Genomic DNA, 11,788 nt, shown 5'->3' with positions numbered 1-11,788 from the left:
TTATAGAGTACTGTCCATAGCGTCTGATCTAGTCAGCACTGCTTATGGGTTGAAAGAAACTTTTACAAATGTAATCTTCATCATTACGATGTTTGGTGACGTATACACGTCCGTTGATGTGACATATTAATGAAATTATAAATTCATTAATATGTCACATCAACGGACGTGTATACGTCACCAAACATCGTAATGATGAAGATTACATTTTTTTTTTTTTTTTTTTTAATTCTGTGATATTGTAGGAGCAAATTTCATTCTTCCACATTTAACGCAAAAAAATCTAGGTGTCACGGTTTTTTAGAGGGCAGTGTATTTTTCCAATTACTCTGATGTATTTATTTTAAACTCCGGTTACTTTCAGAGCCACCTGCTTAATTACCTTGCACCATTATTTCTGTTGCTTCCAAATGGAGACCTAATATTTCATTATTGCAGTTAGGTCTACTGGTAGACCACATTCCAGCGCATTAAGCACAGAATGTAGTAGGTATGCTCTCTCAAATTTGTCAGAATTTGTAAATTGTTTATATTTTCAGTAGATATGTGCAAAATGTTTCCTTCAACTTCCGCTGAGTAGTTTCAGCATTCTCATACTTCCATTATTTCTTAGGATCCATTTCGGTTGCTCACGTTCAAATTTATAGCCATATCTGTCACTGTCACTGTCACTGACCTGAAAATATAACATGTTGTTGTTCTTGGCAATAAAACCATTAACTCTCTCTTGCTCTCCAATATAGGAGAGTGATGTAGCAAAAAGTATAACTGTTTTAATACCATAGTTTTATGTTATGGCGTTCATATTACCTACAAACAACTCCAAAACTGTTTGGAGGACCACATCTGCTGTAGATTTGCGAGTCCATATGATCTAGCCAGGAGGACTGTCAGACAACTCCACCAACCATATTCCCTCTTCACCACTTATGGGACGCTTATGCATACCATTGTAGGTCAGAATGCTGAAATGGCACTTCCTCAATTTTTGATGGGATAGTTATAGTACTGCTGTGACTCGGTCCTCAGAGCCTCGTTTGTTAAAAACAGGTTGCACCATGGGAAGATGAGGATAGGATTTGAGTAGGAAAAGTTTATGAAATGCACTTAACTACTTCTTGCAACCCTGAAAGTATAACATCAGATTTGGTAATGACATTAGTAAATACATAACCCTAGCACCACAATTGAAGACCTTGGTGTAAAAGCCGGTCAAGTCCAGAAATGAAAATTTTATAGGAGATAAAAATAACTTTCTACAAAACTGAATGTACATTAATTTCAAACATTTTTACACGATAATTTAGGATATTAGTGGGTATTTTATAAGGTTATCAATATTCTTGTTAGTTCTCTTTCGTCCATAGAATTTTTTAATGGTGGACTTGAATGTTTTTGTCCAGAAAATACAACGGATTTCTTTGTCTACGAAACTTACTTTAGTTTCAGGTGAGTTCCTGTTGAATGGATTATCAATGCATGTATATATATATTTCCAAACAATATTCTGTAATGTATTACATTTCCTACTTTCTGATCTTGGGGACCAAAGCTGTAGTTAAAACTGATATTGAAATATATACTGTAGGAAAAGAACATTGACTTATCGTCCACCTAGGAAGAACTCAGAGCAAGAATCAGCCGGACATGTCTGTTTTTGACGCAAATCAGTGAAGCAGTCAAGTCCTTTTCAACTGAAGAGACGTTACTGTAAGTCAGACTTGACGGATTCTTGCACAAAAGTGTGCAGCATATATTTATCTATGCAATGCATACCGGTACTAAAAATTTATTTGGAAAAAAGTTGGACTTGACCGGTTTTTGCACTGAAGTCTTCAATTATAATTACGTGCCTATTGTCTACCTACTTGTAGCCACTCGGTACATTTGACAGCCTTCATACACACAATAGTTCAAAATAAATGGAATTCAATGCATAAATTTCCTGTTGTAGGAACCATTTTCTTTTAATTCTATATTTCAGTATTGGTTTGCGACTATTGTTTAATTAATTATGATAGTGAGGAGAAGAGATAATAAAATGAGAAATATCAAATATATTCAATAGAAGATGGCGAAGTCCTCAAATAAGAATAAATCTGTTTTTTTTTTTTTTTTTTTTTTTTACACTTTGATTTCCTGAACTATAGTTAGGCTTATATAACCTTAATTTACCTTTAAGGTATTTCCTTTACAAAAATTTGTAGCTGCCAAAGTTTATATTATAGAGAGACAGAAATTGGGTTAGGTGCAGTATTATTAAATTACATTTTCTATACCTATTTACACAAGCTTAATTTTCGAGCCTGTAAGTTTTTTCCTATGCAATAATTTGCAATTAGTCAAAAATGTATATTATTTACACTAGACTGAAACTGTTTTGGGTATTATTAAGTTACTAAATCATATTTTCTATAGCCTATTTACATAACCTGAATTTTCTAGCCTCTAAATTATTCCTATGCAACGATTTGTAGTTTGTCAAAGTATATATTGTTTACAAAAGACTAAAATTGTTTTAGGTATCAGTATTACTAAATTACATTTTCTATATTTACATAACCTCATATATATATATATATATCAGACTCCAAAGCAGCTATTCTATCAATCGTCTCTAAACACACACCTTCATCTCAAACAGCAGAAATAACTAAAATGCTCTCTCAATTAATATCACTCAATAAAAGAATTGTTTTCCAATGGATACCATCCCATTGTGGAATCCTGGGAAACGAGAATGCGGATGCTTTAGCAAAGAAGGGCAGCACTGCTACTTACAGACCTGTTACTAAATCTACGTATTACTCTGTGAAGAGATTTATTAAATCTACATACTTAGACTTCAACAAACAAAATTTGATAACTCAATCCCAAGGGAAAAAGTGGAACTCTCTGCATCAAAATCCACAGTTAATTCCCGATTTACCACGAAAATCGTCTGTAGCTGCATTTAGATTGGCAACAGGCCATGATTGTTTGGCCAAACACCTGCATAGAATTGGAATATATCAGTCCCCTAACTGCCCATTGTGCAACTCAAACCAAGAAATGGATTCGGAACACCTCAAAATCTGTGCTTCAATGGCTGGTCATGATAATATCTTTGAAAAATATTGGAGTGCAAGAGGTCAAATGACTTTATTGTCAAACGCCTGGCATTAGAAAACAACAACATATATATATATATATATATATATATATATATATATATATATAATATAAAACTCACTCTCTCTCTCTTTCACATTCACACACACACTCACTCTCTCTCTTACACACACAAACTCTATATATCAATCTCTCTCTCTTTCACCCCCCTCCCAATTTTTATTTATTTACCCAAGGAATTAAAGACAGTTTAGTCCACTGCTGTGCAGTAACGCTTAGTCTGCCTGACTATGAAATGAGTGGGTCCAGGTTCAAATCCTGGTTGGAACAAGTTACTTGACTGAGGTTTTTCCGAGGTTTTCCCTCAATTACTTGAAACAGAATTACTGGGTAACTTTCGGCATTGGATCTCAGACTCATTTCACCTTCATTAGCATAATTTCATGAATCATCATTAATAGTTACAAGTTGACCAGTAGAACATGGTGGACATGGTTCCGGGATTCATTTACAGATGGCATCTGTCTGCGGGAGCTGCACATATCAATAGTGGACTGCAGTATACTGGGGGAGTTTAGCTTTCTCGGATAGATGGCACCTTGGTGAGTCGCAGAATTGACAGCAGTGTAGCCTTCTGGTGAAAGGATGCAGCAGAATACAAGCAAATGAATTGTGAACAGATGCCATCGAGCTGAGGAGGCTGCAGAGGAACATCACAGGGAGATGTGGCTGAATCGATACAATGGCACCAAGTAGTGAATTGTGCACTTGTAAAGCAGTCCTAAGGACTTCAAAATCATCCCAATATAAGGAGGTTTACAATAAGCCTAAGCCTGCGGTGTTTGACTATGGGTCCTCCTCGGGAAGAAAAAAAAGGGCAGTTTACTTGAAAAATTATCCGGATCCCTATTGATGACAATTTGATGAGGATAATGATACACTGGGTAATAACTTTTTAAAAATGAATTATTTGTGCCCCTGAATGAATCGACTAACTTAAGTGAACTCCAATTGCTTATGTTCTGAGAATTATAATGGCTGAAATATCTTCAACTATCACATCTACAAAAAGATGACAACAGTATAAAAAAATTTGAAGATTAATCCAGTCACTCAAACTTCATTCAAAAATCAGTCACGTGTTTTTTAGTCATTTTATTCATTACTTCAAAAAGACAAATTTATTCTCATTACAGAGTAAGCACAGCTTCAGTGAATAACAGCAGTATACAAATCATCAGACTGGTATCAAAACAGTACAGAGAAGTACAGAAATATGACTCCAACACTCGGCAAGCCTCCACAGTCATCTCTACTTGCTTACAATCCCCTTCCTTATTGTCAAGAATACATTGTGCCAACAATTACAACTATGAAGGGTGTGCATTATTGTGGACCTCGGTAGAACAGTTTCACTATTGTTTTAACCCTTCTGCATGTGGTGCTGTGAACACACCACCAGCAGTCACGTCTTAAGGCTTTTGTTCTCCTGCCCTCTCGTTCATAATCTCAGAGGAAAGTTCAAAGTTTTAGAATATTGGCTGATTTGTTGGATTCATTTCACACATCTGATTTATTTATAAAGCACTTCCGACTGCAACATGTATGTTGAATCAAAATTCACACCTGCTGAAGGGTTAAACAAAGATGCAGTGGTATAAGAAGTAATATATTCGTACTTCAATACATATTATTATAAAATCATTACCGATTTATATATACCTGTATATATATTTATATACAAAGAACAACTAAACAGCTAAGAATACATGACAAGTAAAAGTTACAACTCTTAATATCCTAGCAAGTAGATAGTACACTTTATTACTACGCGTAAAAAAATTAGCTAGATGCATACGAAGGATAAGTCTTGAATTTAATTTCAACTGTTCAATTAGAGACCAACTGAAGGACTGAAAAATAGACTGCTATATTTAACTCGAGAGCTTCCTTTTATAATTATCACTATTCTAAATTCTGGATAAGAATAATAGAATTAATAGTAATATTATGTCATGCAAATGATCAAGTGGACCAAAACAATGCCCATGGCAAACACTTGTAAGGAATACAAAGATATATTCTGGAGAATAGGCCTGATATTATTAAAAATAACAAATATTAAATTTATTTAGAATGTATCAATTACATTAGATAATAAATTACCGGTACTGGTAATACAAAAAAAATAGAATAAATATAGGAGTTTTATAGAAATTCAGCAAATATGGTACATGAAATGCTTTTGTAATACAGTAAAATCTACTTGTAGTTCCATGGCATCAGAATTTATCTCCGTTAGGAACATATTTTCTTTTTTGCTTAAATGTTCCCTTATAGGCAAATTTCACTTAATGGTAAAAATTGAGGCAACTGAAGTGTGGCAAAACAACTGAAAATTTGTTTTAAATAAATATTAGATAATTACCTGTATGCATTTGATATATTTGCTATAATACACCAGCTATACTGGGTACAATATACACAATATGAATAATACTATAAGTCTAAAACTGATAAAACAGAGAATAATAATAATAATAATAATAATAATAATAATAATAATAATAATAATAATGTTTCAATGCAAATAATTGGCAAAAATCACCATAAACCACTGCATCAATGTTGATACCTGGTCGAGCTGATTGTGGAATCAGAGCTAACATCTTAATACAACTCCTTTACATTGAGCAAAATTTAGTAAGGTTGTTGAGTTGTAAAATGGACATAACATGTTAAAAAGTTTTAATCTTAATTTTACACCTTAAAATGTAGCATATAATTTCAAGGCCGTGTACAAGAGGAAGGAGGTTTAGAAGTGTAACCTCACCTCTCTCTGTTTGGGAGGAAGTCAGCATGTTATAAAGTGAAATACAGTATTTAAATATGATATGCAATATCGGAGGTATACACACCATTTGAAATCATGATATTGTAATTAATAAACAATAAATTTATTAAAAAGTTTATTATAAACTACTTTGTAATAAAATAATGTTTTTTTTTTCAAAACCCCTCTCTCTCTCTCTTTTAAAAATCATGAACACGGTCTGCTCTGTTTAATGCAATTCTCTTGTGACAGAAAAGGGATTAATTAATGCAGGAATTCGTAAATTTGTTATAAATGCTTTTCAGTTGTTTAGTCAACTGTCCGAAGATAGATTTGAGCCTCTTAAATAACACCAATAAGGCATCACTCATGAGGCAACTAGGCCATGAGATAATGGGGTAGGGTGGCCAGTTCCTTTCCCCCCCAATGCATACATCGCAGATTAGGTACTGTACACATTCCACTAATCAGACTTCAGATGCATACAAACAACTGTTCTTCCTCTGACATATATTGTCAAGTGAGATGTACTGCCTGATAATAGATATACATAGCAGATAAGATAAAATTAGCAGGATGCAGCCTAATGGATCACAAATTGAATGTGGACAATTGTTCAATGTTGCAAGTACATGGGCTTTCTCAATACACATGTAGACACCAATGATATTATGTATCTAACGACAGAATACACGCAGTACAGCACAGAGTGTGCTGAAGTGGCAATTTCCTGGAAATTGAAAAAATCAAATACCGGTACATTTCATCCTGAGACTATATGATGACTTTCTGCTACTTATGTTTACAGGTCAGTTAAACTGAGACAAAAATGTCAGCCAATTTAAATGTTGGAAACTACTCTTAGTTTCTCTTGTTTCCATGAATATTTCACCCAATGATAACCAGGGATTGGATTCTTACAACTTGTATTTTTTGTAACATGAATCTGTCTATAAGTTCGGTCTAGTTGCTAAGGTACCATCTCAGAAAGTCGACTGAAACATTTTCAGACGAGTTTTGTTGCGCCCATTATTTCTAAAGTACAAGACATATTCCAATTAAGTAAACAGTGATCGACATACAAAGGATCAATGTATCCAACGGACCTTGAGTTGGAGCGGGTGAAGTCTTCTAGCAATATGCAGGAAGGGGAAAGTTCAGGCACAAATTGGCGTATTACGTGACGGCCTAGAAAGTGTAACTCGGGAATGTGAAGTGATAGAATGTTGGAAGTGATGCCAAAAAATTCGTAACGAACCAGGCTATAATCTCAACTGAACGGCAATCAGTAGTCGACAAGTTAAATTGGAAAAATTTGCGAGTGAAATTATTGAATGATGAGAGAAAATTAAAAATGTCGAGGCATATGCAGCGCAAATGGGTGCAGATGTATAAGCAACGGTTAGCAAACAATTACAGAATGACAATTACTATAGCAAGGTGGCAACCTGATATAAATAAAAATTATACTTCACTACTAAACGTGAGTGCATTTCTTCATTCTTACATGGTACCTTATATTCAACACTCCATCCCGAAAAACGTATTCACGCATTGAACTTGAGGCTGTCTCTCCAACAGAGCAAACCCTGATTTTTTTATCCTGACTAATTTTCATGTTAGTTAATTTAGCCTACGCACAATAAATAAAGAACAGTTTTATTGATCATACAATTGCATATTTTTATGTTTCTCAGTTTTATGTTATTTGTGTCAATTTTGGAATACCAGTAAGAGAATATTTTGGTCATTTTAGAGATTTTCTGCATATATATATATATATATATATATATATATATATATATATATATATATATATATATATATACTATTTCGATAATGCATCGGACCAAACTAAGACTGGAAACAATTCAATGAAAATATAGGCAGCAATTAATTTTCTATATACAATCTTGTTTTATAAATTATTTGCTTAGATTTACGGTATCAGATTAAAAATGAAAATTTAAATCACAGTGGTGTAGTGTGGCTTCTGAAATAGAAGTGTTTAAAGATGCTCTCAGAATGTAAACTAGACATGTGAGATGATATAAATCTCGTATCAGTTCTGTTCATGTACCTGAATAATGTTAAGCTATTAGATTTCAAACAAATGGCTTGCACATATCTTTGAAATAATTGACTTCTGCTTCTTATTCTACTGCAAATCCTTAGCGGATCACAGCTGAAAGTCTTGTGATTTGGTGTCTTTCTTTCTTCCAGAGACGGGAGGGAAGAAAGGTTAAGCAACAAAGCGACAGGAGTTATGGTACTAAAACATTAACCTAAACAATGGGAGGTCCAACACATGTCCAGTAGTGCATTACTCACATGGTTTGACGTCTTCTAAGGCCATAAACTACTAGAAAAAATTCTGTCATTATAAAATTACAATTCCAGTCTAAAAGAATACAAACTGTCCAAGAAAAAAGAAAGATCATTTTCTACAAACATGTGTACAGTCTCAAGTCAAGGTTTTGTCAAATCAAAATATGAAACTGCCAAGAAAACTACTGAAATGAAAAACCTCTAGAAAATCCCCTGAGCGCGACAATGAAAATTAATCCAATAGATTACTGTCACAACTTTTCAGATATAGCGGAAAATCACCTAACCTGGCAGGGAATGACTGATTATGAAGCACAGTAATCAATCTAACACAATGAACAATAGTACTGTACCTACTTCAATTAATTTCTCTTTAGATTCTTCAAATATTTAGTTCACTACTTGCATGATCTGTCACTAGTGACTAGTGGTATCACATTTAATGAAATGTTCCTTGCATAAATGCATTAAACAGAGTATAATATCATCACTTTTATAAATATTTCTAAATAAGACTCTCTGAAATACTATAAGTACTGGTATATTTTTTCCACAACCCAATTTATTGTCTCCCTCATCAAACATTTTATAGGCAAAAGAATCATTGAGTACAGCTGTCTTAGGTGAGCTCTGAATCCACAACCATAGTAAGCTAATGACTGCATCTACACTATCTTCAGTTCAGGATTAACAACAGACTAGCAATTATAGACTGTCTTTTGGCACTACTGTACATGAAACAAACTGCTCGCCTCTACAAACATCCTGAGCGAAAAGAAGCATGCTCACGTTAATACATCACAAATAGGAACATGAAGATAACTACCGCGTACAAACAAACAGGAAGGCTCAGGTGTATATCAACGTTGTAGAATGTCGTGAATAACAGACATCTTAATATATGATACAAAATGATATACAGAGGGGTTCGAACCCCGATACATACCGGGCAATACCCTAGATACGAATAACAACAGTTCATGAAATACATCTCGACACTGTAACTATAAGACGCCATCCATGTCACACATGAAACAACAATACAACAGAACGGAGACAACAGTGTGACAATGGCACAACAAAAATTTATTTTCTTGGAAGTATTGGTACATGGCAGTAGAAGTTCACTTCACAATTCTTTTTACGAGTATGAAGTTCGTGTTACATGAATGGTAAAGCTGTTATGTTTATATAACGTTTTCTAGGGATTTAAAGGGAAGTAAAATGAGGAATTCTCAGTTTTTAAATTGTTTACAAAATTTAATGGCATTGTGTTAGAATTAGCAAAATCCCCACAGTACAGGCTATCCGTTATCTCGTAAAACCTACCTGCATGTAAGGAGAAGCAGAAAGTGGACTGAGGAACTTCCCTCCCTCACTACAATTCCACTTGTAGCTAGCTAACTCACTTCCACCTTAATGTTTTTACTATAAGCTACGGCGCACACTTGCATTTGGTTTCACGAGATAACAAATGACCTGTAATGTTTTGATCCTGGAACTTCATTAAACCATCAAATTTTGAAACTCATTGCTATATTTGTCCCAGCACCCAAATCTCTATGAGCAGACATATATTGAAACTCTGTACCATCAAACCATTTCACCTACAGTAGAAAAATCTTCCATGTTAACATCTGCAATCTAGCTAACAGAGAAGTACTGGTCACTAAAACAGCCATTACTCTTACAGTGTACAACATATGGTACATTTTAAAAGAGAAATCACTATATTATCAACTGAGGATCTGCTATGGCTCTTAATGTGAGATTTGTCTGTATTGCATTATGATAAAACACAGGCAACATCCCAATACTTCCACGTAGCTTGTGTATCAGCTCGGGAACATAATATTACAGAACAATGTTTATCACTTCATGTGTATCTTATTTAACCTCTACCATATTATCAAGCATAAATTTTGTTCCGTGCAATTTCTGAACCAGAAGAAACTAAACCACCTCTAACAGATTTCAAACAGAAAGTTAAAAATTTAAATAATATGATAATCTGATAGCATTCAATTAAATAAATATCCACTAAATTGGATTAGCTAAGAGAACCAAGAGACAAGGTAACTTTTATATGAAATGGAAATCTATGGACAAAACAAACAAGAAATTTTCAATCAAACACTAGGTTTCTTTTCACAATTTCACTCTAGTTTTGTCATATCATCATGTATTCTCTAGACGTCAAGTACTTCCTATATTTTAAAAGCATACCGTGAAAAACTAGTTTTCAAAATACAGACATTATTTACTGTCAAAAACATGTTTCATGAAAAAGAAAATACAACTTATGCATGTAGGGTAAAGGTTAAATTAACAACCACATCCACCAAAGTTTCAAGTCCACTGAAATAAACTGGATGGGTCACACATCACTGCAGCACAGATATGTTTCTTCTGAAAAGAATGCCAGTAATAATCAACATGGTGGGAAGGCAAGTTACTTCTAACAATGGGCATCTCTCTTCCGACAAAACTACAATCTGGATGAGAACAAGCAGCCTATGTCTGGATTCACAGGCTGGGTTCCGAAATGTGATACACTGACAAAAGTCAATCATATATTTTTTTCTTTACTTCGGCAGCATTAATACATAGTGCTTACTACGTACCACAAGGATATGCTTAATAAATTGACCACGTACACGATACGAAAAATAAGAGAAGGATATGCTTAATAAATTGACCACGTATACGATACAAAAAATAAGAGAATTCACTACAATTGAACTTGTATTAGCCATTAACAAACCTTGTATAATGTGAAAACATACTGTCTAATTTATAAAAGTAAAAGCAAATACAGAGTTTTTCAAAAGTGATAATCAATAATTTACAGATGAAAAGTGAAAACTGAAAGAAGCAAAAAAGCTCCAATAAATATTCGACCGCAAATTAACTGTTTATGATATTCCCTTAGGTAGAGGAGGGCCTGTACCATGGCCTCCTAGGTCAATGGATTTAAATCCGATTAGATTTCTGTGTTTGAAGTCTGGTTTACACTTCTGAGGTCAACACACTTCAAGAATTACGGATTCGGATTGAACGTGCCTTACAGCAAACAAGGAATGATCCAGGACTGTCCGAGAGGATTCACAGCTCACTACAGAGAAGAGCACAGCATTGCATTCAGATGCATTGACAACATTCTGAATACCTGCTCTAGGTAGAATTCAGTTAGGGATGTCTGCACGTCTGCTATTAGTCAGCAAGGAATTTCAACAGAAAATGTGCATTATCTCGACAATGGTTAATTTGCGGACCAATGTATAATGAAGCTTTTTTGCTTGGGTTAGTTTGTACTTTTCATCTGTAAATTATTGACCATAACTTTTGAAACACTCTGTATAAGAATGAAGCTTAATACAATACTTCAATAATCGATGGAGTTAGTAAGCTACCACACCTCGTAGAAAGAAAATATATCATTTTAGTTTTTTGACAGCTGATAACACGACATTAGTTTCCCTAATAACATGTTATTACTTTGATGTAGGCAGGGTG

The sequence above is a fragment of the Periplaneta americana genome, chromosome 9 (genome assembly GCF_040183065.1).
Source record: "Periplaneta americana isolate PAMFEO1 chromosome 9, P.americana_PAMFEO1_priV1, whole genome shotgun sequence".
Lineage (NCBI taxonomy): Eukaryota > Metazoa > Arthropoda > Insecta > Blattodea > Blattidae > Periplaneta > Periplaneta americana.
The sequence above is the reverse complement of the archived record's forward strand: the minus strand, read 5'-3'. Positions refer to the sequence as shown.